Raw genomic sequence first — 26,875 nt, 5'->3', positions numbered from 1 at the left:
TGTTCTCCCAGTCCAGGCTCAGAACCACAGCCATCTTTGAATGCACCCTCCCTAGATAGTCATCTGTGAGAGAAATTCACAAATTCTCTCTGTTCTGCTTTTATTCTTCCAACACTCTCATCACTGTCAGTACCACAGTGCAGATCCCTTTTCACCTCGTGGTATCTGGACCACACTCTGGAAGCTAATGTTGTCTTCCTTTGTTCATCCTGTGGCTTCTTCCTACAGTGGCTCTGGGAAATTGAAACCATATCATTCTTGAGCTCAAAATTTCTCCATGATTTTTATTGCCTAAGAAAAGGTTCTGCAACCAATTCCATTGTGTGTGTTTGGGGCGGGTGCAGGGGGCAGGGCAGGGTGGGCGTTCTACCCACACCACCAAGCAATTCTTGGACACCAGCTGGGTATCCTACAGTTCAGCTCAATTTTGACTATCTACCCAGATGGCATCAGATTCCACAAGTTAAGGGCTCAGTCCCACAAGATGTCCCTCTACTTCTGATGTCAATTGCAAGTCCAGGTTGTCACCTATATTTCTGACCAGCTGGCTATAAATCAGAGATTTCCTCAACCCTTTCCTTGGGTCTGATTAATTTTCTAGAACTGTACACAGGACTCAGGAAACCAGTTTACTCACTAGATTAAAAGTTCATCACAGGGACTTCCCTGGTGGTACAGTTGTTAAGAATCTGCCTGCCAATGCAGGGGACACGGATTCGAACCCTGGTCCGGGAAGATCCCACATGCCGCGGAGCAACTAAGCCTGTGAGCCACAACTACTGAGCCTGCACTCTAGAGCCTGCGAGCCACAATTATTGAAGCCCACACACCTAGAGCCCATGCTCCACAACAAGAGAAGCCACCGCAGTGAGAAGCCTGCGCACAGCAGCAAAGAGTAGCCCCTGCTCAATGCAACCAGAGAAAGCCGGCACACAGCAACGAAGACCCAATGCAGCCAAAAATAAATAAATTTATGTTAAAAAACCCCAAACAGTACATGGTGGGAAAATGAAGCACAAGTATTGTTTTTAATCTACATGTTGATCTGTTAAGTGACTGTGATGGTTAATTTTATGCATCAACTTGACTGGACTAACAGATGCCCAGATAACTGGTAAACTATTATTTCTTGGTGTGTCTGTGAGGGTGTTTCTGGAAGAGATTAGCATTTGAATCAGTAGGCTGAATAAGGAAGAAATAAAGAAGATTGCCCATACCACTTTGGGTGGGCATCATCCAGTCTAGTGAGGGCCTAAATAGATCAAAAAGGTGAAGGATGGGCAAATTTGCTGTCTTTGCTTGAGTTGGTACACCATCTTCTCCTGCCCTCAGCCATCAGTGCTCCTGGACTTCAGACTCAGACCAGGACTTACACCATCAGCTGCCCTGGTCCTCAGATCTTCAGAGTTGGATTGAATTATACCACTGGCTTCCCTTCTCCAACTTGAAGATGGCAGGTAGTGGGACTTGTCCTCCATAATTGTGTGAGCCAATTCCTATAATAAATTTCCTCTTAAAGATACATATATATATATATATATATATATATATATATATATATATTCTATTGGTTCGATGTCTCTGAAGAAATCTGACCTGGATCAAGACCCTGGTCTCCCCATTATGCTCACCCGTAGTATAATGTTGTCTTCTACCATCTGCTGGTAGCACTTCTCATCACCTCCCCTCTGAGACCCCATAACCAAGCCACCATCACCTCTCTTTTTTTATTGAGGTGTAATTACATACTATAAAAGTCACCTATTGTAAGTGTATAATTCAATGATTTTTAGTAGTCATTTAGTAATAGAATTGTGTAACCATCATCACAGTTTTAGAACATCTCCATCACCCCAAAACATTTCTTTGTGCCTATTTGCAGTGAATTCTGCTCCCACTTTCAATCCCTGGCCACCACTGCTCTGCTTTCTATATCTATAGATTTGCCAAGCACTGCTCTGTTTTCTGTATCTATAGATTTGCCTTTTCTGGACACTTCATATAAATGGAATCATACAATATGTAGTGTTTTTTTGTGTGGCTTCTTTCATTTAGCATAATGTCTTTGAGGTTCATCTATGTTGTAGCATGCACTGGTAGTTTGCTCCTTTTCACTGCTGAATAGTATTTCATTGCATGGACATACCACATTTGTTTATCTTTTCATTAGTTAGTCAACATTTGGATTGTTTCAAGTTTTTTGGCTATTGTGAGTAAGTCTTCTCTGAACTTTAAGTCTTTCTGTGAACGTATGTTTGTATTTCTCTTATGTAGATATCTAGATGTGGAATTGCTGGGTTGTAAAAATATATTTAACTTTATAAGAAGCCGCCAAACTGTTTTCCAAAGTGGGTCTATCGTTTTTCATTCCCACAGGTATAAGGGTTCTAATTTCTCCACATCCTCACCAATATTTGTTGTTGTCTGTCTTTTTGATTATAGCCATTCTAGTGGGGGGATAGTAATACCTCATTTTGGTTTTAAACTGCATCTCTTAATGATTTATTGATGTCAAGCATCTTTTCATGTGCTCATTAGCTCTTCTTATATTTTCTTTGGTGAAATGTCTATTCAAATATTTTGACTATTTAAAAATTGAATTGCTTGTCTTATTATTGAGTCATATGAGTTGCTTATATAATCTGGATACAAGTTCTTTATCAGACGTATGATTTACAAACCGTTTCTCCCAGTTTGTGCCTTCCCCCTTTCATTTTTCTAATGGTGCCTTTTAGAAGAGCAAAAGTCTTAATTTTTATAATGTCCAATTTATCAATTTTTTTCTTGTTTTTGATATCATATATAAGAACGCTACATCTAAATGTCACTACATTTTTTTTCTTATGTTTTCTTCTAGAAGTCTTGTAATTTCACTTCTACATTAAGTCTATGATCCATTTTGAGTTCATTTGTGTATGGTGTGAAGTTACTATCTACATTCTTTTTATTTTCAATTTTTTTTGCATATAAGTGCCAATTGTCTCAGCCCTGTTTGTTAGAAAGACTACCTTTCCCCTATTGAATTGCCTTAGCATATTTGTCAAAAATCAACTGACCATAAATGTGAGAGTTTGTTTCTGGACTCTCACCTCTGTTCCATTGATCTATGTGATTATCCTATGCCAGTACCACATTGTCTTGCTTACTGTAGCTTTATGGTTAAGTTTGTAATTGGGCAATATAAATTCTTTTCTCTTTTTTTTCAAGACTGTTTCAGCTACTGTAGGTTCTTTGCACTTTCACATGCATTGTTGAGTAAACTTGTCAATTTCTATAAAAAATCCTGATGGCAATTTTATATGGATTGTGTTAAATCTATAGATCATTCTGGGGAGAATTGCCATCTTAATAAAATTGAGTCTTCAGTTTATGACCATGGAATGTAACTCCATTTATTTAGCAGTGGTTTTCAATGTACAAGCCCTATCTTGCACTTCTTTTGTTAACTTGATTCCTAAATATTTTATTCTTTTTGACGCTGTTGTGAATGGAAGTCATTTCTTAATCTTTTTTTTTTTTTTTTTTTTTGCGGTATGCGGGCCTCTCACTGTTGTGGCCTCTCCTGTTGCGGAGCACAGGCTCCGGACAGGCAGGCTCAGCGGCCATGGCTCACGGGCCCAGCCGCTCCACGACATGTGGGATCTTCCCCGACTGGGGCACGAACCCGCATCCCCTGCATCGGCAGGCGGACCCTCAACCACTCCACCACCAGGGAAGCCCCATTTCTTAATCTTGATTTTGGACTGTTCCTTGCTAACATGTAGAAATATAATTGATTTTTGTGCATTGATCCTGTACCTTGTGACCTTTCCAAACGTGTTTATTAACTCGAATATATCTTTTAATGTGAGCATTTCTCAAGATTTTCTACATACAAGATCATGTTGCCTGTGAATAAAGGCAGTTTTACTTCTTCCATTCCAATTGGTATGCTTTTAATTTTTTTCTTGCCTTATTAAACTGACTAGAACTTTGGTACAATGTTGAGTAGAAGGAGTAAGAGTAGGTATGCTTGCCATATTCCTAGTCTTAGTGGGAAAACTTTTGCCAGTGAATCCATTTGGGCGTGACTTTGTCATTGTGGGAAGATTTCAAATTACAAATCAGTTTTTACCTTATTATATATCAATTCAGATTTTCTATTTCTTCTTGAGTCAGTTTAGGTAACATGTCTTTCTAGAAATTTTTACATAAGTTGTCTAATTTGATATAAAGTAGTAGTTTATAATATTCACTTATAATCCTTTAATTTTTTGCAAGAATGGAAAGGATTGCCCCTCTTTTTTTGGAGGGGTGGTAATTTATGTCTCCTCTTTTTATTTCCTGGTTAGTCTAGCTAAAGATTTATCAATTTTGTTGGTCTTTTCAAGGAACCAACTTTTGGTTTCATTGATTTTTCGCTACTATTTTTCTGTTTCCTATTTCTCTGTTTTCTACTTCTCTGTTTTCTACTCTACTCTTCATTATTTCCTTTCTCTTTCTTGTTTTGGATTTAGTCCCTCTATTACTAGTTTCTTATGGTTGATGTTTAAGTTATTGATTTAATAACTGTCTTCTGTTCTAGTGTAGACATTTATAGCTATATATTTCCCTCTAATTACTGAATTAGCTGCATCCCATAAATTTTGATATGTTGAATTTTATTTTTACTCAGCTCAAAATATTTTTTAAAATTTCCTTGTGGTGTTTTTCTTTGACAAATGGTTTATTTAAAAGTGTTTTGTTTAATTTCCAAGTATTTAGTAATTCCCCCAATTTCCTTCTGTTGTTGATTTCTAATTTAATTGTATTATAGTTAGACAACACACTTTGTATGATTTTGGACCTTTTAAATTTATTGAAACTTGTTTTATAGCCTGACATATGGTCCACTCCAGACAATGTTCCATACATGTTTGAAAAGAATGTGTATTCTGCTGTCATTGAGTGGAATGTTTTATAAACATCAGTGAGGGCAAGTGTTTTTAAGTCTTCTCTATACTTGCTGACTTTCTGCCTAGCTGTTCTATCAATTTAAAGTGGAGTACTAGGATCTCCAACTGTGATTTTTGAACACCATCATCTCTTGCTAATGTTATTGTAATAGCTTAGCACTCCCTGTCCACCCTCCCTGCTTTATTTTTTTCAATAGGACTTATCATCATCTGACCTTGTATATATTTTACTTATATGTTAGAATATATAGGTCCTATTATGGCAGGGATTTTGTCATTTTTCATTGCTCCTGTAACCATAGTACCGGTAAGAGTGCCTGACACATATGTCACTCACAAATATTTGTTGGATGAATAAACACATCACTGAACAAATGGCACCCACTATTCTCTTGGACAAGTACAAAACTCCTTACCCTACCATCTGGAGGATAACCGTGATGGATCAATACCAGTGGAATACTGAGAGGGAGTGGCCATAGGTGGAAACTCTCCCTTCTCCCTCATGTTTTTCCTTAGGGTTTCTCTCTCCTTATATTTTCTAGTCATCAGAGTAGTAGGACTTGAGGACCAGGACTGGATGTAGATCTTGAGGAACTAGGCCACTGTGCTTGATTGAGATCCAGGCTGTTTGGTGGCCTTCTCCAGGCAAAGGAATCCCCCTGGCATCAGGTGGCCCTGTGCAGCTCAGTGGGGATTAATTTCCAAGTGGAGAGGACAAGGAGGGGCTAAAACTTCACAGTAATAAACAGAGCAGCTTTCCCCTGCACCTACACTTTTTCCTCCTGAACGTGAGACAGCTAGCCATAGGGGGCTGGTCCAAGATTGGGTGTTCAAAATTCCAGCCAAACATCATTCCATCTCAGCACAATTGACACTATCTACTCAGATGTACATCTTGATGTAGCTTTGAAATTTTATGTTTATCCTGCTTTGGAGGGCTATATTATATATAACAACATCAGAAAAAAAAATACCCCAGCATGTAACATTTACTGAGTGCTTGGCATACAATATCAAGATTTTTCACATTTATGAAGTATATTGGATACTTTATATATCTATATGCTTAATCAGTTAAAAATAAAAGACTGACTAATATTTTTCTTTTATTCATTAAAGTTAGGTCTAAGTCTTATAAACTGTTCTTGTATGGTGTGCATAACCAACTAGAGCTCAGAGGAGTGATCTGAGCTAGAGACAACAATTTGGGTATCATGTATAAATGTATGATAATTAAAGGTATAGGGATAGATCATATGCTCTGGAGAGTGATAAAAGGAGAGAGCCTAGCTCAAAACTTTGAGGAATTTAATTTTTAATGGTTGAGTAGAAGATGATGAGCCTGAAAAGGCAGAGAAGGAGCACCCAGAGAGGTCACAGGAACACTGGGAGGATGTTACACACAGGAAGGTGTGTGTCAGCTTTCTGAAAGCTTGCAATTCTCATAACACACTTTGCTTTGGGGGAGTCTAACTCCTAATAAAGTACCTATCATTTAATTAAAGATTATCATTAAGCAGGTGGTCCTGAAATTGCACTTGACACCAGATAAATAGTTCTCATCCAGATGTACCTGCAACACTGGAAGGATGTAGATTTTTGCATTATTAAGATGTTGTGTCTTCATCAAAATTAGTTTATTCCAATTCTTGCATTCCCCCTCTGAGTGTGACATATCCTTTCCAGTTACCCTATTATTCATCTATGGCTTTTTGGCATTCTAGTAGTAAATTTGAATATTTGATGTCAGTGAAACTTGGTGATAAACACTGTACAAATAAAGTTGAATTATTATTGCAGCATTCCTGGGAATGAGATTATTTCTTATTTTTGTGTTTAATGCTAGTGGCAGTAAATTCCCAATGAATTTTTATTGCTTTAGACTCAGCAACAAATTTATTTTGCTCATTTACTCATTCATACATCAAATGTATGTTAAGTGCCTACTATATGCCAGACACTGGGAGCATTAAGACACGTCAGGCATGATTTTCAAGCTTTGGTATGCATTGGAACCACATGTTAAAAATACATATGCCCCAATGCATATGTATTAACAAAAATGAGGTAAATACAAAATGAGGTAAATACCAAAATGAGGTATTACTATACCCCCTCATATTCAGTCCAGGGTCATTTCTGGGAATCTATATTTAACAAGCTCTCTGTGTGATTCTGGTGCACAACAAAGTTTTAGAACTATTGTTCTATGTAAAAACATTTATAGTGAAAACTTAAATATACTAAAATGTAAGAGGTGTCAGATAGAAGTATACATGGGGTAGAGTGTATATTACATTTTATTATATTTGTATCTTCCTATAGCAGTAGACTGTACACTCAACAATATTATTGCAAATTTTCAGCTATAATGGAATTTTTGGTTGGTCTTTAAAGCCTTAGCAATATGTTTATTTTCATTAATATTGCAGAAAATTTTAATGTCCTTATAACTGATCATAAAGGTAAGAGCATGCTGTAAACATACAAATATCATTATATCCATGCATACAACTTCCTTTAGTAGGAATGAGGAAAGCATCTGGCAGTTCTTACTTAAATGCTGGGGAGCATATTCTGTGGCCATTATAGGACTGGTCCTGTTATAAATGAAAGGGTTCTTTCCTTTTCTTTTATTCCTTTGTCTACTGGGCTCTTTTGCAGCCTGTTGGTACAAACAGCATTAGAGGAGTATCAGCAGTTTCTAAAACACTCACAATAATGCAAAGTGCAAAACCCTGAGTCTTGCATTGAGGAAAATAAGCTTTCTTTTAAAGAATAATTGGTGTTTTCTTCTTAAGAGGAGGCACTCAGTTACTGTGCCATTCACAAAGAAACTTAGGCTGTGAGGGATGGATCAACTCCACTTTTATTGTAGGGAAGCTGTGATGTTCCTTGACTACAAGATTTAATAGGAAGAGATGTAGGTTAGAAGCAACTATTTAACAAGTCTGATTCAAAATTGAGTGAAAACAGCACAGGAAATTTGAAAAAAATTCTAGAATTTTTTCCAAATGTCGATACAAAATGTCTCCTGGTCTCTTGAAATAGCTTCAAGAAGCTCAATATGGTGGCTGCTGATCCCCAAAATTCTTGATTTTCCTCTCTTTCTTGGGAACACAGGTAAACTACACGTCCGAGCCTCCTTTACATTCTCTATATGGTCATATACTAAGTTATAGCCAATGGAATATGAGTGGAAGTTATGTGTGATAGATAGATAGATAGATAGATAGACCTCTTCTAGGCTTGACCCATAAAAACTTCCCACTGTGGTTCTCCATGCACCTTTCTGTCTACGGGATGATGACACCCAGGCAAACTTGAAAGCCACAAATTGAAAACTGCAGAGCTTCTGTCAGCCTGGGTTCTTAAATGACTGTATGGAGCAGGGACATCCCACCCCCACTCCTCCCCATCCCAATGCCAATGGACTTTGCTTGAGAGAAAAACAACCCTTCACCCTGTTAAGGCTCTGAAGCATTGGGGTTAGTCTGTAACAGCAGTTAGCCTACTTTAATACAGGATGTAAGAATACGGGCAAGTCTGTACCATGAGACCATGCACTACCTATTATTTCTGGAGCCAGAGTCCTGAACATAGTCCCATAATTCTCCTGCAGAGGTTGCCTTTACCATAATCCCCCTGACAAAATTCTGTAGAAAAGACTCTTCTAGCTCCAGGGGGCAGTACTTAGGCTGTCAGGAGTATTCTAGTCCTGCAAGGACAGTTCAAAGCGAACATTTCTCTTGGTCAGTGGGACATGGTCCTAGCAGCACACAGAGTGTGAAATACACGGAAATTCTCACTTCAGAATTTGGAGACAACGGGATTGGATAGAAGGAAACCAGAGGCACAGCCACAATGGAGCATGACACGCATGCAGAGAACCAGAGCACAGGACCACCTGCTAGGTCCCTTAATGGCACTTGCCACAGACTGGCAGGTATTGTCATTACAATTTAAGAGAAAATCCTCCTGGCTTTTAAAAAGTTTTACTGCGTGGAAGTCAGATAGCAAATTTCACGATGTTCGAAGTCCTAGTCCTTAGGAAAAGATAGATTTGCCTTCCCTTTTAAGATAATGACCGAGCCCCTCCAGATTGTCTCCTTCCTCTCCCAGCAGCCAGCCTTTCACACACCAGCACCCTTCCCACGGTGATGGCTTTCCACTGGGTAGCTATTTATGGCATCGCCCATTCCAAATACAATCTCGGTGGATATAGGAACTACTTAAGAATTTGCAACCTGACTTTATTTTTAATTTTGGCTTGGTTTTTATCCGAAATGTTCCTCCAAGCCTTAATGCTCTTCAGCCATTTTACAATAAGTACCTCTCTCTCCTTCCTAGTCCATTAAATAAAATAGCCACCATCCAAGCAACAGTTATTCTGTACAAGGCACTGGGCATGGCCTTTACCTACATTACATTACTTAATCGTCACAGGAGAGTTATTGTTATCCCATTTTGCATATGAAGAAACTGAGGCAGCAAAAGGTTAAATAATTTGGCCAAGCTCACATAACTAGTAAGGGGCAAAACCAGGGTTCAAACCTGAGCACTCTAGCCACAAACCTCCAACCTTAACCACTGTACTCTACTGCCTCTATTTCTATTTCAATTTTTGCTCATGGAAGACATCTCTTGAGAGAGTAGTTGATCCTTCAGAAGGAAGATAAATAATTCCAGTTCATCAGAACTTCTTCTCTGCACCTTTGTTTTTTTTTCATTCCAGCACTTGTGGAATTTGGGAACCTCTTACCATGGTACCAGTGTTCACTCTCTGAGGCACCTCCCTTCTCTAAGTCTTAGCAGTTCTCTGGCATGGCGAGATCCTGGGGCTGTTGCCACAGTCTTCCGGAAAAGAGAAGCTTCTTGGCTGCAGCATGTTCTTAACGCTCAGGAGAAGAGCTGCACTGAGGGGCCAATCTGTCGCTGTGTCTATATTTAACACCATCTGCCAGGAATATTTCAAACTGCCTATTTTAGTACATGCCATTTCGTGCAAATGCGACTGCTCCACCGCTAGTTCGTGGGAAACCAAGGGCATTGGTGGGATAGGGAGTTTCTGCTCTTTATGTTAAGTGTTGTGAGTCGGCCCTTCAGGCAACCTTCCAATGAGACAAGGGAGAGGACGGAGGGAGGGTTTTCCCAGGGTGTTAGTCCCAGGGGTCCGCACTTGTAGGGGCTCAAAAGCGATCCAGGGGTGGCAGCTGCCGAGGAGGCGGAGGGGGGTTCTGGATTGGGGGAGGAAACGTAAAAAGCCCAAGGCTTTTATACAGCATCCCTGAGGCAACATGCTGGCCTTTCCCATTTCAGAGCTCCCCATTCCAGCTCCATAAATCACTGGGCAAACTCTTCCAGCCTTAACCAACCCTGTGCAGCCTTTGTGATCCATCTCAGGGAAAGACAAGGGCTCCCGTTTACAGAGGGCTTCAGTTTTCAGTGTTGGCTTGTACAAGCATCAGTTCAACTCGTCCATATGACATCCTTATGAGGGAGGTTCTAGTCTTAGTTCCACCTTACAGCCAAGGAAACTGAGGCTTGGAGAGGCTTAGGGACTTGCAGAGTTAGAATCTGAGCTCGGGCTCTCTGAAGCCAGACCATGATCTTAACTATTGTTATCATACTGACCAGTTCTAAATCCCCTACCCAATCAGTCTCTCTGCAATAGACACTGTATTTTTTGCATATTATTTCCACCTGCAGCTTATTTTCCAGAATCAATGCTTAACTGTATTTGAGAGGTTCTGACCATAGGTTTGTTATCAAGCCCCACTGTGACTGTGTTGACTTCCCTAAAAACCCCTCCCAGACTGGGCCCAGAAACAGCCCAGTGAGGTGGGGGGCTCTTGGTTTTGCCCTCAGCCTTGAGTAAGAACTGCTTGGAGGAAGCAGTTGAAAAGCCTTATGAGAGCCTGCCCCAGCTGCATAGAGGTGCATAGAGATGTATGGAATTCGTCCTTGTAGATGGCAAGGGCTGCTGGAAAAGGAAATGCTACCAGGGACTGGCGTGGGGCCGGAGCTGAGAAGACTGAGAGTGGAGTGCAGTTCATTAACCCAGCTGTCCTGGGTGACTTATTTATCTTCAGAGTGGCTGAATCCAGGCAAATTCTGAACTGTTATAATAGGAAAATATCAAAATATATGTGTACTTTTTTCTAAGCACAATTCCTGAGGATGACCAATCACCCTAGGATGAAAGTTAGAAGAGGTGGCTACATGCATGCTCTGGTGTTGTAGGTTGGAAACTGAGTCCTTGGGAAGTAGAGTGAGTGGTACAGAATAGAGATTAGAAATCAGAGCTTTTAACAGACAGCTCCATATCCCCTCTGTTTCAGTTGTTTATTCCTATATACCAAGCCACCCTTAAACTTAGTGGCTTAAAACAAAAACAATCATTTTATTATTACCTCCCATGGATGTTGGTGGGTGGCTGTCTGGCTAGGTGGTTCTCACTGGGGTCTCTCCTTCAGCTGCAGCTGGACAATGGTTGGGGCTGGAGTCATTTCAAAGGCTTCTTCATGTATCTGGAAGTTGGTGCTGGCTGTGAACTGGGACCTCAGCTCGGCTGTGTGTCAGGACAGCTGTACATCATCTCTCCATGGGCCTGACTGTCCCCATAGGAAGAGAGCTGTGTTCCCAGAGGGAGAGACCCAAGAGAATGAGGCAAACACTATATCACCTTTTATGATCTAGCCTTAGAAGTCACGTAGCGTCATAGCATACTCCCATTGTGGTCGCAGGTCAGGCCAGATTCAAGAGGAGAGAATATAGACACATTCCTCAAAGGAAGGAGAATCAACATCAATTTGTAAGAGGAGCATGTGAGATGGGATTATATATTGTGGTGGCCATCTTTGAAAGATACACTCATCCATACCAATGACAATGGACTAGGGAACAACTTGGATTTGGGAGAAACTGGACGAGGTACTATAGCCAGTATTAAGTGCCAGAGGGCTGGAAGGGCAGTGGAGAATCAAGACTCCAAGCAATTCCTTCCTACATTCAACAAGTGTTTACTGGGTACTTATGAGGCGCCAGAAACTGGGGATACAGCAGTGATCAAGAGACAAGGCTCCAGCAGCTTTCATGTAATTTAGAGTCTGGTGGGGATGCGATGAACAACTGCTCAAATAAATACGGAAGTGCCACGAGGAACTATAAAGTTGGGTAAGAAGACTAATAATATTGGGGCAGGGTGTCTATTTTAGGTAAAGAGCTTAGGGATGACCTCTCTGAGGTGGGGACATTTGAGCAGAGACTTAAATGGACGGAGTGAAGCATGCAAACATCTGGAGGAAAGGCATTCCAGCCTGGGGAAGAGCAAGGGCAAAGTCCCTACAGAAGGATAAACTTGAGTATTCAAGGTATAACAGGAAGCCCTGTGACTAGCATTTAGGGATTAAGTTGGAGAAGGGTAGGAAATGAGGTGTAAGAAGTTACCAGTAGTTGGGGCAAAATCTATCACAAAACATTGCTTTTGCTGGTGTTTGGTTCCCTCGGTGTTAGGATGGTAGAACAAATCCTCCTCATTAGAAAGTATCCATCATGAATATAAGCTTCCTGTTTTCTAAACATAAATGACCATGTTTCCATTTGGGGCAGAGCTGACTGAATACGAATTTCAGAAAACATCTCTGACATGAATGTAGAAGCATCTGGCCGCCCTCAGGGTAACTTCCCACCACTTACCACAGTCAATCTGGTCTTTGTCAGGGCATCTTCCTTTTCAGAGGGTAACTATGACAACGGAGCATGATGCTGATGCTGTGGCTGTGCAGCAGCCCTCTATTTGCACACATGATGCTGTGGGAACACAGAACTGTGAATCAGGGTAATGTCGGCCTCTCTCTTTGTAGTGAACAAGTTATCTGCTATTTGATTCAATTAATGTTTTTTTACTCACTTTGTTTTTACTATGACTCTCTCATAACAAAATGATTAACATGTCCTATAATCTGTAACGTCATTTCCCAAATTTATTTGATCAAGTTTCCTGTTGCTGCTGTAACAAATCACCACAAACTTAACAGCTCAAAAAACACAAATGTATTATCTGACAGTCTGTAGATCAGAACTCTGATGTGGGTCTCTACAGGCTAAAATGACAGTGTCAGCAGGGCTATGTCCTTTTCTTGAGGCTCAAGGGGAAGGTCCATTTCCTTGGTCATTCTGGTTCTTGGCAGAATTGAATTCCTTGTGGTTATAGGACCAAGGTCTCCATTTTCTTGCTGGCTGAGGGCCATTCCCAGCTTCTAAAGGCTGCCCAAATTCCTTAGCTCACGGCTCCGTCCTCTATCTTCAAAGCCAGCAATGGCAGGTCGAATAACTCTCACACCTTGAATCTCTCCTCCATCTTCTTCTGTCTCATCTCTCTCTGACCACAGCCAGGGAAGATTTTTAACTTTTAAGAACTCATGTGATTAGACTGGGCCCACCTGGATAATCCAGGGTGTTCTTTCCACCTGAAGATCCATGCCCTTAGTCACATCGGCAAAGTTCCATTTACCATGTAAGGCAACACAGTCACATGTTCCATGGATTAGAGTGTGGACATCTTTGGGAGAGTCATTCCCTACCAGAACCTTCATTCCCCAACCCCATTAAACTAGAGTTTAATGCAACGGAGTTTGGGAAGCCCTGCGGTAGAGGTATCCAGAGGGTTGATTCTTGACAGGAAAGAAACTATTTCTTTAGGGGCTGTTGCAACAGCCAAAGCACTGGGCGAGCACAAGACCAGGTGAGGTTGGATTCCTCCACGTGGTTGGCGCAGGGGGGGCAGAGGAATAAGGTTTCAGTGATGGGTTTAAGCTTCTTGCTTACCTCGAGTATGAATCAGGTAGATTTTTCTGATTAGGCTTGTCTGTCAAGAACTTCTGCCTCTAATGCCAGAAAGGAGAGGAAGGGACAGTTACTGCAGCAGGTGCTTTTCATGCTCACCTCTTATAACGGTCATGCTAACTTGTGAAGGTGAACCCTGCATTTGAAGCTACATGAGGCAGATTCATTTGGTGCCTCACTCGGTTCCCCTTCACTGGGCTGGTGCACCCGTCCACAGAGGTGGTGAACTAACAGCTCCCAGCTCCCCCTTTCTCTAGAAATTACCCTTACAGCTGATGGGGGCTGCCTCAGCTTTGAGGTTATGCCACCGACCACCCCCTCGCTCAACGGGCGCGCGCGCACACACACACACACCCTCCCAACCACAAAAGTCTGGCCCTCTTGCCTCATGGTGGGGACATTTCTGTGATGCTCCAGAGTCCTCTGGGGATCAAATCAACTTCTTCCTCGCTTTACTCTTTTCCCTTCACTTTTCTGCTTCCCTTCTTCCCTTACAAGTTTTTCCTGAATAAATCACGTGTTCCCAAACCCCTACCTCTGGCAGTACTTTCAAAGAGCCCAACCTAAGATGTAATAAAAAATTAATTCAAATATCGGGACCCACAAAATGGAGGCTGCCCCAGCGGCGGGGGTCCACATCACAGATCTAAATGAAAGTCAGTTCCCACTTACAAGAAATGCCTCACTGTCAAGGACACCTAACATACACCAGTCACAATCCTCCAACTCAGCTTTAGCTGGCTCCCCTCACCCTGGAAAACAAGACCTGCTAGCCTTAATACCGGACCTGCTAGCCAATCATGCCATTTCCTTGTTGCCTCTTCTAACTCTCTATAAAACGTAGCCCTCGCTTTTTTGCAGGTTCTTGGGCTAGACTCAGCGCCAAGAAAAAAACAGGAGAAAATGCCGCTATCGCCCCTGGTACCTGCCCCTTTCCGGATATGTAGTTGAATAAATCAAATGAAGCTTGATTATTTCTTTGTAGAAGTGGGGCGGGAATTATGTGTAGGATCCTAAAGACTAAGTTTATAGGAAAGGACAAGCAGTGAGAGTGGAGAATAAGTATGAATTCAATGGTCCCTCTCACTGTAAGCTCCGTGGGGGTAGGGGGCTGTGTTCATCTCATGCACACTGTATCCCTGCGCCCAGCACAGGAGCTGAAACGTGGCAGATCTGCAGCAGTAAGTGAAGGAAGTTGAGAGAAGCAACCGGTGAGGTTTCTGTAAGTCCGGAGGTTAAGCCAGGAGAAAGTTGGGGAAAGAGGATCTGTTCTCCGTAGCACATGCTCCTTTGCACCCTTCCAAGCCCTTCTGTGATGACCTCACCTTTCCCGGGAACCTGCTCATAGTTCCCAGGAAGCTGTGGACTCAGGCCCTCACCCAGAAAGTGGCACTTCCGGTCAGCCCCTCCTCCGCCTACACCGGGATGGAGTGTCCCAGCTGCTCCTTGACCTAGGACAATGCCCCGCCCTTCAGAGATCTAGTGGACCCTTGGGTTAGACTTAAATTAGGTTTATTAATATATATATATTTTTTTATTTTTGCGGTACGCGGGCCTCTCACTGTTGTGGCCTCTCCCATTGCGGAGCACAGGCTCCGGACGCACAGGCTCAGCGGCCATGGCTCACGGGCCCAGCCGCCCCGCGGCATGTGGGATCTTCCCGGACCGGGGCACGAACCCGTGTCCCCTGCATCGGCAGGCGGACTCTCAACCACTGCACCACCAGGGAAGCCCTATTAATATATTATTTAAATCTGTACATCAAAAAACTAGGTAGTATTAACCCATGTTACCTTAGTGCTCATATAAGACTAAAACAAATTTATGCTCTAAGCACCAGAAAAGTCACAAAACCAGTAAAATGAGCATTAATAACATTCATGAAATGTGACATCATATTGGTTTCCTAAAACCAAGTCTGTATTCCCAGCACAGTGTGGTCCTAACTGTCCAAGTCCAGCTCTTTCCCAGTCAGCCCATCTGTATTATCCTGGACCAAGTGCAGGCATCCTCTCTTGCACTCAGCTTTTCTCTCTTCCTACCACCTCTAAACCTACTTTTGGATAAAATGCACCCTGCTGTTTTTTAGCTTCCAGCAGATGCAAACACATTTATATGTTAAGCCCACCTCTCTCTGTTCCTCATTAGAGGAAAATAAATAAAGTGGCTTTACTTGGCATTAATGTGATCCCAGACACAAACTGGAGGCTGCAATCATGCGGTGACTGTGGATTATACGTTGGATATTCAGCTTATTTACAATATGTGTGCTTATAAGAATATATATCATATTTATTATATATACATGATATATATGTATGTATACATATGCATTTATGTACATGAAATAATCGTCAAGTTTTAGTTTTAAAATAAAAAAGTAAAACATTCTCTTAGAAAATTTGTGGCCCCTTGAGGAACAACACTGTTTTAGGCATAGCCTCGTCTGGAATGCTGCGTCTCTGTATGTGCTATTATTTCTCCTTCTGCCATACTCGTGCATTCGGTCATGCCCAAGAAATAATTTTCTTTACCTCCCCTGTTTGCATATCCAATCATCATCCTTATTGATTCATCTATTCTAGAACAACCAATCAGCCACATTAAGCGTGTATCATAACCACTCGAGACTTCACAAGAACTCTGCAAAGTAGATATTATTATTCTTGTTATGGTCCCAGTTTAAAAATGAAAAATCTGGAGCTCAGTGAGTTTGAGACTTGGGTTGCATTGGAAGTAGGGCTTTGATTCAGTTCTGCCTGACCTCAGATCCCACACTCTTATTCTTCACTGTATCCCCAAGGTATTGAAAAGTGTGTGGTACATAATCAGTACTCAGCAAATATCTTTTGAATGAATACAATAACAGTGAACTGTTTCCATTGTGCCAATCGCCTCTACTCACAGCCCACAGGAGCTGGACTCCACTATAGACCCGACATAGACCCTGTGTGTTTCTCCTTTACAGGCAGCAAGGCCCTGCAGAGTAGAAACTAAGGATCCTTACCTGGGACTCCCCATCATGCCTGGCACATAGTAGGTGCCTAAATATTTATTAATCAGAATTGGCTCGAGCTCTTAGGTAGTCATGGCCCAGCCTGGGGTCTTTCTTCAAGGTTAACTTAGAATTAGAAAAAAGACCTTGAGGAAGAGAGTGGGTTTCTGACGACTCCAGAAAGGCACCACCAGCAGCCTTGGTAAAGGAATGGGAAGCTTTGGCAACTTCCTTCTAAGGTTGGACTCCAAGCCCTACTACGTAATGTACGCAAAAGCATGTGATTCAGAGAGCAGCAGAACCATGGAGCAGCATGCCAGGTTTAGAGTCATTGAAGCAAGTGGTGTAAATGATGAAATTTAAAAGGCAGAGACCTTTTTAGAAAAAGCCAGGGTGCACAGAAGTGACAGCATTGCAAGCTGGGTGGAAATGACAAATCTTCCCCATTCCCCTTGCAGGAGGGCCTTGGAGAATGGCTTTTTAAATGCCCTTTTAAGTCGCTGAAGGAGCCGTCAGCGGGATCAGCTAAGGCTGGGAAGTTCCTCGTGATCATCTGCAGCATAACTGAGGTTCCCACATTCTTTCTGCCCCGGCTGCTCCTCGGGTCAGATAAAATGCACCGGGGGCTCACGGTTCATCTGTGTTTACATTTTCCCCTCTTTGCTGCCCTTGTTTTTCTGCTCACCCCAAATCACCAGGCTCTTGCTGCCCCTATTTCGACAGGAAACTTTCTTTCCCCCCAGACTGTTTACAGCTTCCTCTCCATGCAGTTTTCCAGCCAGTGGAAGCCTGGCCCTTACTGGTTTGCGGCGGGTTTATGGTGGGTTTGCGGTGGGCACCCACTGAGCAGCAGGCAGCTTGACCTGAGCGTGTTCTCTCCTCACCCACTTGCCTGGGGGGTTGGGTGGGGGATGGACAGGGCCTCCTTGTGCTTCTGGAGGAGTCCCCAAACGTCTGATAAATTGCAGGGTGTTTTCAGTGACTGGGTACCTTTCCAAAGCTGGTGCATCTTTCCCTACCTCAATGAGATGGGTCGGAGAGGGGGAAGGAATTGACATCATGCGTAACCATCCACGCCAGACATTGGACCAGGGACCCAATGGACATTAGCTGGAATTCTCGCAGCCACCTGGCAGGCTCAGTTCTGTCTTCACTCGGCAGATCAGGGACCCCAGATTCACCAGAGACACAGCTAGGATGTCAGAGAGTCAGGACTCAATTCTAGGTCCCGGGCCCCAGAGCCCAAGCGCTTTTCACTTGAATACGCTGGAGGGACTTTGGCTTCTCCCCTGACACCCACACTCGCAGAAGGGAGCCTGCTCTCCCTCTCTCCCGACCCGTCGCTGATTCATGCAGAAATTATAATAAAGTCAGGATTTGTAAAGTTTCATTCGCCAGCTCTTCTCAGGTACACTTCAGTTCAAACACAGTTTGGGTTCCTGCCAGAGTCTCCAGCATACTTCCAATTTCATGCAAAGTCACCTTTTCTGATAAGTTCATTTTGTTACATTTATGACTAAGTATGATTTCACTTTATACCATTTTAAGGCATCTCCTGTATGCAAATTCAGAAACCAGAGAAAAACTGTTTTTGTTAGATGCCATGCCCTGATTTTTGGATCAGAAAATGCATCCCCTCCCCAAGCTCTGCACCATGTCTTATCATCATCGTGGTAATCATCGTGGCTTAGTTTTCCTTTTAGCAGCATTTTTTATTTTTAAGTTCTCTGTTCCAGGCACTGGAAGAACTGTTGTGTATCCCTCATTGCAGGTGCAGCACCAGAATATCCCAGCCCCTTCTCCAAACAGATTCTTGACCATGCAGTCTCAGCCTCCCCCTCCATACTAAGAGTTAAGATGCTTTTCTCAATCCTGTAGCAGATGGAACAGCTGCTCCTGCCTGAGGATCCCCTTCCCAACCCCCGTTCCAGGGAAATGTGTGTGGTGGGGGGAACCCCAGTGGAGGATGAGGTTGCTCTGTCTTGGCACCAAAAAGAAAGTCCTGCCCTTCCCTGGTGGGCCTCCTCCAGACTGGCTACCCTCCCTCCCCAAGGATGAAGCTCCAAGTGGTACCTCCAGCCCTGCCGGAACCCACTCTTTCCAAACCACTGAGTCATTTCCCCTCAAGGACTTTCTCATTAAAACCTTCCTGTTTGCTTTAGCTCTGGAGCTCCGTTCTGAGTTACTGTTTCCTTCCCCATCCCCACTGAGCTGGAATTAATGGCCCGGCACCTTTCAGCTCTCCCTCCCTTTGCAGTTTTCCTTCCCACTCTCATCTCTTGGCTGGAGTCTCCACGCTTTGTACACATTTGTGCAAAGCCCCAGAGTTTCTAAAGCTGTGAGGGAAGATATTGTTTGGAGGATAAATTGGGAAGATGAGCATCTACGAAGAGGCACCAGGGAGAAAACCCTCTGACCAAGAGCTTGTCCCAGATCCATCTGACATAGTGAGCAGAGCAGTTGGCAATAGCAACCTTTGACTAATGGCCTCTGAGCTGCTGGACCTTGAGCAGCTGCTGAATCCCCTGGAAGGCAGCTGTGGTCTCCTCAGAGCCCTGGTTAGGAGCGTTGCATGCACGTCTGAGACCTGCTGACCAGGGGATAGTTTGCTGTGCGGTCAGTAGCCACAAAGCAGGACTCCGTGGGGCAGTAGAGGCCAGAAGACATCGGCCCTTTCTGGTTCAGTGATGGAGTGATGGGAAGAGAGTACAGAAAGAGAAAAGAAATGGTCATAGTAAACAGTGCACCTTAGTTCCTCTTCTATCAGTCTTAACTTTTTAGGGAGGCTGTTCTCTGTTCCAGGCACATGGAGAACCGTTTTATATTTCTCATTTCAGGCCAAAAATATTCCGCCCCTTCTCCAAACAGATTCTTGATTGAATAGAATGTCACGGGCTGTACTAAGAACAGTGTCCTTTGTGCCCTGTATTGAGTAAAAGTTCATTGAAGCAAGTCAAGCTGAAGTTCAAGAAGTGTACGTGACAGAAGAAAAGGGCCAAAAACTCGTCTGCTGACTCAAAACCTTTTATTGTTTATTCATTCCATCACAGTGTCGTTATGAAGAGCTTTGGGGAGATTTTCCTGGGGTGATGGGTCCACCCCTCAAGTCCCATCACATTGACAGTCCCCTGCCCCAGTAAGTGTGAGGCCCACACAATCTAGTGACCGCTGATGTGGCTTTGCAGAACTCCAAAACACTGCCACTTGGAAAACCTGCTCTCAAAGTATGCTTATCATTGCTCATCATCACCAGCTTGGTGACTTCCACAGAAGGTGAGAATTCCATTGTTTGGGTCCTGGCTCTCTTCCTGCTGATTCAGAGATCCTCCACAAGGCTCAGCGGCCTTGTCTGCTGCTTGCCACGTTATTCCCTGCTCTGTGAACTTCTGCACCCTGTGCCATAAGTGATCCTTCCTTCTCCTCTTAGATTTTCAATCTCTGCATCCCTACTGACCTTTTCCAATTAGTCTACAAATTGCTTAACTCTCCATTTCCAAACAACTCTATGTACTCTGCCTGCTTCATAAGCCCTTCCCTTTGCGTCCTCCAGGGGGCGCCACCCACACTGTATTCTGGGTACAGGAGTAGTTTCGAGGAGTTTCATTTACCCAGGATACAACCTGAATGCAACTCCTCCTCTTCCACCTCCTCGTGCAAAGATGGGCACCGTTGCTTCCCTCCAGTTACTGTCCTGTGTTCTTCCTTCCTTCTAATACCATTCTTACAAGAGCCATCTCTGTTCCTTGCCTTTCCACGTGCAGAAGTCTCCGAGGACTTCCTACTGTAATATCAGTGGCCTCCTTTTCATCCTCCCGCTCGCCTGTCTGTAGTGTATGATACACCTGACTTTTCCCTCCTTCTGGGAACACCCTCCTCCCCTGGCCTTCCTGCTTCTTCTGTTGTCTCCTGGCTCCTCGTCAGTCCCCGACCAGCTCTCCACCTCTAGTGTTCTCTCTGAAATCTTGATGTTTCTGAAGGCTATGTCCTCAGCCCTTTTTTATTCTTCACAGTCCCTTCCCTGGACAGTTGCATTTACTCCCAGTTAATGATCTGAAACTTTCCATGTCAATACATCTTAATAATAACCAGTCCATATTTGATTATCTAAATCATCCCCCAAATGTCCTTTCTAGCTAGTTTGTTCAATGAGGAACCAATCAGAGCATGTACATCACATATCCAATTTTAAGTCCTTTTTTAAAAAAGATCAAGTATAGACATGATAGCATGCTTGTTAAACGGATTTGGCCAGTTATCTACAGAACATCCCATCTTCTGGATTTGACTAGGTGCTTCTCTGCAATATCATTTAGCTTGTTTCTCTAACCCACTTATTTTTTATAAACGGGTAGGAAAAAGCAAAGGCATGATGATTCAATTTAAATCTTGTTAGCTAGATTATGTCATAGATGTGGACTTTATATTGCATTTCATCATAAGATACATATGTTCTGGTTGACTCACCATTGAGGATCCTAGCATTGAACCATCAATTAAGGCAAATGGTAGTCTCATCCTTCCATTGTAGCATGATGTTTTCCCCATGTGACTAGCAAGTACACGATGCGATGTTATTTTGGCAATATACAAATCTCCAGTGCCCCATCAGCCATATGCCTACTGCTTTTTATCACCAGTTTATACTCACTGCATAAGTCAATAATTCCATTAAGAATTTAAAGTGATTATCAGCCAGGGTTCTTGGATATGGATGCCACACTCCAATTAATTAAAGGTTAATTAAGAGCATTTTTAGGATGGAGCTATATACTGAGGTGTGGGCCATCAAGGGGTGGGTGATGAGTGCCAGGTGGGCAGCTGTTACCAGCCCTGGTCCTGAAGGGGCAGGAGAAGAAAGTGGTACTCCTGGTGCTGGGCAAGCTGCAGCCCTGGGAGGAGAGCTGCCCACCGGGAGGAGTGGCTGCTGACAGAGGAATGCAGTTATAATCCAGACCTTCACCTGGCAGGGCACTCAGATGAAATGAAACTTTTCTGACAACTTTATTTTCTGCTTCTTACCTGAAGCACAGTAGCAGGACAGGGGGTTACAGTTGAGGTGCTGGAGGCAGGTATGTCCTTTGAATAGCTGTTTCTGCACCAAGCTGACTATTGGCATTGAGAGCTATCGAGAGAAACAAAGTGGACAGCACTCTCAGGTGGAGGTTGACCTCTGGTTGCCAAAGCACAAAGTGTATGCGGGGGGGAGGTGTCACATTTACAAAGGATAATTGTATTTGTTAGCAGGTCGGGGCCAAAGCTGTGTTGTCTTCCTGCAGGAAGCAATGAAAACAAGACGATGTTAGTCCCAGGGAAATACATCCTCACTCCTGAATAATTATTTGTTTCAGCCCCCGGACACTTTTCATTCAAACGTGTAAATGCACAGAAGAGAGGAGTTAATGATCACTAACCTTTTACCATCTTGGGAGGAGCGACTTCTGGTGCTAAGTATCAGGAAACTTCTGAGGGAATGATTCCAGGTGCCCTTAGCTCAGGTAAGTTTCCTCAGCTTGGGAATAAAACACCTCTGCTTTCACTCACTGCAGGTTAAAAGAAATAGCACTGATAACGTGTGTCATGTCATTCAATCAAGTGTTGGAGCCTGAAGGCATGCTGGTTCTTCTGGTCCCTGGGGGAGGGTTCATTACTGAGTTCCTTCTAGCTGACAAGCGATTTGAATGTCCCGCTATTACATGGGGTGCCAACAGCCTGGGGCTGAGAAAGAGAAGATTAGATTGATGGCTGCTCTAGCACTTACCAACCAGGTGGCCTTGAGTGTGTTACTTGATCTCCCCAAACCAGTGTTTACATCCATAAAACAGTAATAATCCTCATTCCCCTGGTTACAGGAGAAACAGCTGTCTTGAGGTAAGGTGTATAAGAATGGATTCTAGAATCAGAAAGACTGGAGCTTAAAATCTAGTTACGCTTCCTAGTGATTGTATAAAACTGGACAGTCACCTGTAAACCAGGTAAAACAGGGAAAGCAATGGAATTTTCCTCACAGATTATTTTAAAGATTAAATGCTGAAAAGCACCTAGCACAGTGCAGGCGAGGAATACGCACTCAAGGGTTCATGGTTATTAACATCAGCTGTCCCGGCTGCTGGTGCTAGGCAGGATGCCCTGGTGTGATGCCCTGTTTAACATCCTTGGGCAAAGCGGAGCCTGTGAATATGACGAGTGACCACTCCCATGGCTGTGGTACGTAATATGGCAAAAGGGAGGTCATGGGATGGACCTGACTTAGTCAGGTTAAAAGCACAGAGCTTTCTCCGCTGGTCACAGGTGAGAAATCCTAGAAGTGGGCTCCTGCTGGCCTGGAAGAAAGTAAACATCCATGCTGTGAATAGCATGGGGACCACATGGCAAGGAATACCGATGGCCTCTGGGAGCTGAGTGTGATCCCCAGATGACAGCTAGCAAGGAAACGGGGAACGTATTCCTACGAGGTCATGAGAAACTGAATTCTGCCAACAACCCGACTGAGCTTGGAAGGGGACCCCACACCTCAGATGAGAACTCAGCCTGGCCGGTGCCCTAACTGCAGCCTTGTGATCCCCTGAGCAGGGATCCAGCAAAGCTGTGCTCAGACTTCTGATCCATGGAAAACGTAAGATAATAAGTTTGTGTTGTTTTAATCCACTTAGTTTGTGGTAATTTGTTCACAGCAATAGAAGACTAATATCCTACCTAGAGTTAATCAACACTACTGCTATTGTTCTCGCTGTGTCAGGTTCTGTTCCTAATTGCTGTCATCTGCAGCAGTACCTCGCTGCATAAATCATGACATTGCAAGAATGGCAAGAGGTGCTTTTCTTCAACACACCCCCCTTAGACGGGAAGTATTCGCTCTGACTGTCTTCTGCTAATGGGCTGGTGATGGTCACGGGGAGGAGTGGCTTATCGACCTCTGTGGCTTTAGAAAGGCACACAAATATCATCAGAACTGAGTCTTTCCTGGAAGACTTGACTTATTATGTGAAAGCCCTTTTCTTCAGAGGCTTCCTGTTTGACGCTACAAGTTTCTCACCTACCAAGGCCTTCTCTGCACCATAGACCAAACGTAGCCAAATGATCTGTTGAAGAGTTTTTAGGTCCTCACTGAGCTTGCAGCATGTTGGGAAAGGCAGATATTAAACAAGTAATTGCACGAACATAGGAGTATAAACTGTATGGTGTGCCTTAAAGAATAACATGAAGTATCAGAGAAACTTGAGCCTGGAGGTTCAGGGAAGGCTTTTCTTGAGGAGATGATCCTTGCCAGGAGACCAGGAGGATGAATAGGAGGTAACTCGGCCAAGGGATGATAAAGATGCTCTTCATCACAGGGAACAGCTCGTGTAAAGTCCCTGAGGCAGGAGAGGTCATGGCCAGTTTAAGAAACGGCAAGACTAGTGAAGTAGCAAGGAGAATGAGGAGAAGAGTGTGTGTGAGTCGAAGGTGGGGAGGGAGCAGAGCTAGATCTTGCAGGTCCTGTTAGGCTTTGCTAAGGATTTCAGTCTCAGTCAGGCTTTCCCTTTTAAGAGAGCACCCCAGCTGGGATGGAGGGAAGGGATCATAGGGAGAAAGACAGATGTGAAAATACTAGTTGGGAAGCAATTGCAACTATCCAGACAGGAGTTCAGGGTGGCTGTGACAGAGATTATTATGTGGACAAGGAGAGAAGTTAGATAAAACTAATCTAATTTGGGGAGCCTTAACTTTGCCAGTTTTAAAAATTAAGAAAACGTTTTCAGTCCACCCTACCATTTTGAAGAATTCACATTCATTCACTTACTTATTTGATAAATATGTACTGTGTTATTTTTATGTGCCAGGCACTGTTCTAAGCATGGTGATATAGTAATGAATAAAACAGGCAAAAATCCCTGTTCCCAAGGAGCTTGCAAGCGATTTAGATCATAAGCAAGAAAGATAAGGAACATATAAAATATATTTGTTAGCAAAAAATGCTAAGGAGAAAGTTAAAATTAAAAGAGGGAAATAGGAAGTGTTAGAATAAGATTGTATTATATATGGCCAGACAAGATCTCACTAAGAAGATGATATTTTTTTTTCCTATCTTGATTAAACTTTTTTGTAATCGAAGTATAGCTTGATTTACAATGTTGTGTTAGTTTCAGGTGTACAGTACAGTAATTCAGTTGTACATGTAGATATACATATAGATATAGATATTCTTTTCAGATTCTTTTCCCTTATAGGTTATTACAAAATTTTGAATATAGTTCCTTGTGCTATACAATAGGTCCTTGTTGGTTATCTATTTTATATACAGTAGTGTGTAAATGTTAATACCAACCTCCTAATTTATCCTTTCCCCTTTGGTAACCATAAGTTTAGAAGGTGATATCCTACACTGTTGGTGGGAATGTAAATTGGTACAACCACTATGGAGAACAGTATGGAGGTTCCTTAAAAAACTTAAAATAGAACTACCATATGATCCAGCAATCTCACTCCTGGGCATATATCCAGAGAAAACCATAATTCGAAAGGATACATGCACCCCAATGTTCATTGCAGCACTATTTACAATAGCCAAGACATGGAAGCAACCTAAATATCTATCGACAGAGGAATAGATAAAGAAGTTGTGGTACATATATGCAATGGAATATTACTCAGCCATAAAAAAGAATGAAATAATGCCATTTGGAGCAACATGGATGGACCTAGAGATTATCATACTAAGTGAAGTAACAGACAGAGAAAGACAAGTATCATATGATATCACTCATATGTGGATGTGGAATCTAATTTTTTAAAAAAGATACAAATGAACTTATTTACAAAACAGAAGCAGACTTACAGATATCAAAAACAAACTTACGGTTACCAAAGAGAAAATGTCAGGGGGAGGGATAAATCAGGAGCTTGGGATGAACACACGCACACTACTATATATAAGACAGATGACCAATGGGGACCTACTGTATAGCACAGGGAGCTCTACCCAATATTCTGTGATACAGGGAGATCAGCTCAGTGCTTTGTGACCACCTAGAGGGGTGGAATAAGGAGGATGGGAGGGAGACGCAAGATGGAGGAGATTTGGGGATCTAGGTATATGTATAGCTGATTCACTTTGTTATAAAGCAGAAACTAACACACCATTGTAAAGCAATTATACTCCAATAAAGATGTTAAAAATAAAATAAAATTAAATTTTTAAAAATATTCTGTGATAACCTATATGAGAAAAGAATCTTAAAGAGAATGACTATATGTGTATGTATAGCTGAATCACTTTGTTGTGAAACTAACCTGAAACTAACACAACATTATAAATCAAGTATTCTCTAATAAAATTAAAATATTAAAAGATAGAATGAAATAAAATAAAATAAAAGCTTTACCCACTATTGGTCAAGAAGACAGATCATGTAAAATTTTTTAATGTAAATTGAAATTAACATTTTGATGTAAATATATGATTTCTCATAGGAAAGATAAGTATCATTCTATGAATTTTTAATTTTCATATTTGTATACATAGACATAGTGTGTGTGTTCCAAATGATTAAAAAGGTGTTTTTTTTAAATGTGGATCACAATTTTAAAAATTTGAAAGCCATTGCTTTACCTCATTGAATTGTTACAAAAATGCTGCAATAAAAACATTATTCCAGTTTTGCAGATGAGGAAACTTAGACTGAAAGAAATTAACTCAACTTCTTCAGCACTGTGGAAGTAGAGAAATTAGCATTCAAATTCAAGTACAATGAATCCAAAGTCAATATTTGTCCACTGTTTCATACTCCCCTATATTCTACAACTAAATTCTAGACTCAAATTTTAAATGCTATGATACATATGAACGTCAAATTTCTTTTGGAAGATATTGTTGATGAATTTGTCTTTGTTACCCCAGTTGAAATCATGTCAGCAAAGCAAAACTAGATTTAAAAAAAAAAAAGTTTAGAAGGTTATATTTGAGCAAAGATCTGAGGGAGGTTAGGGATTAAGATGTGCAGATATTGGGGGGGGGGGGTCAAGGAAGAGTATTCTAGCCAGAGGGAACAGCAAGTACAAAAACTCTGAGGTAGAGATGTGACTAGTCTTTTCCAGAAGGCTACTATGACTGGAAAAT

The 26,875-nt window shown here is 42.4% G+C and overlaps 1 long non-coding RNA gene across 1 annotated transcript in view; it reads left to right on the top strand.

Moving 5' to 3' along the window:
• The window catches only part of LOC132515793 (uncharacterized), a 60,739-nt gene extending 37,405 nt beyond the window's left edge, over positions 1-23,334 (top strand). The window contains exons 3-4 of the long non-coding RNA XR_009539187.1: positions 22,128-22,274; positions 23,068-23,334. This is a non-coding gene — a long non-coding RNA (uncharacterized LOC132515793). The remainder of the gene's footprint in view (positions 1-22,127; positions 22,275-23,067) is intronic.
• Positions 23,335-26,875: the final 3,541 nt, after the last annotated feature.

This window comes from Lagenorhynchus albirostris, chromosome 2, assembly GCF_949774975.1.
Source record: "Lagenorhynchus albirostris chromosome 2, mLagAlb1.1, whole genome shotgun sequence".
Lineage (NCBI taxonomy): Eukaryota > Metazoa > Chordata > Mammalia > Artiodactyla > Delphinidae > Lagenorhynchus > Lagenorhynchus albirostris.
The sequence above is the reverse complement of the archived record's forward strand: the minus strand, read 5'-3'. Positions and strand labels throughout refer to the sequence as shown.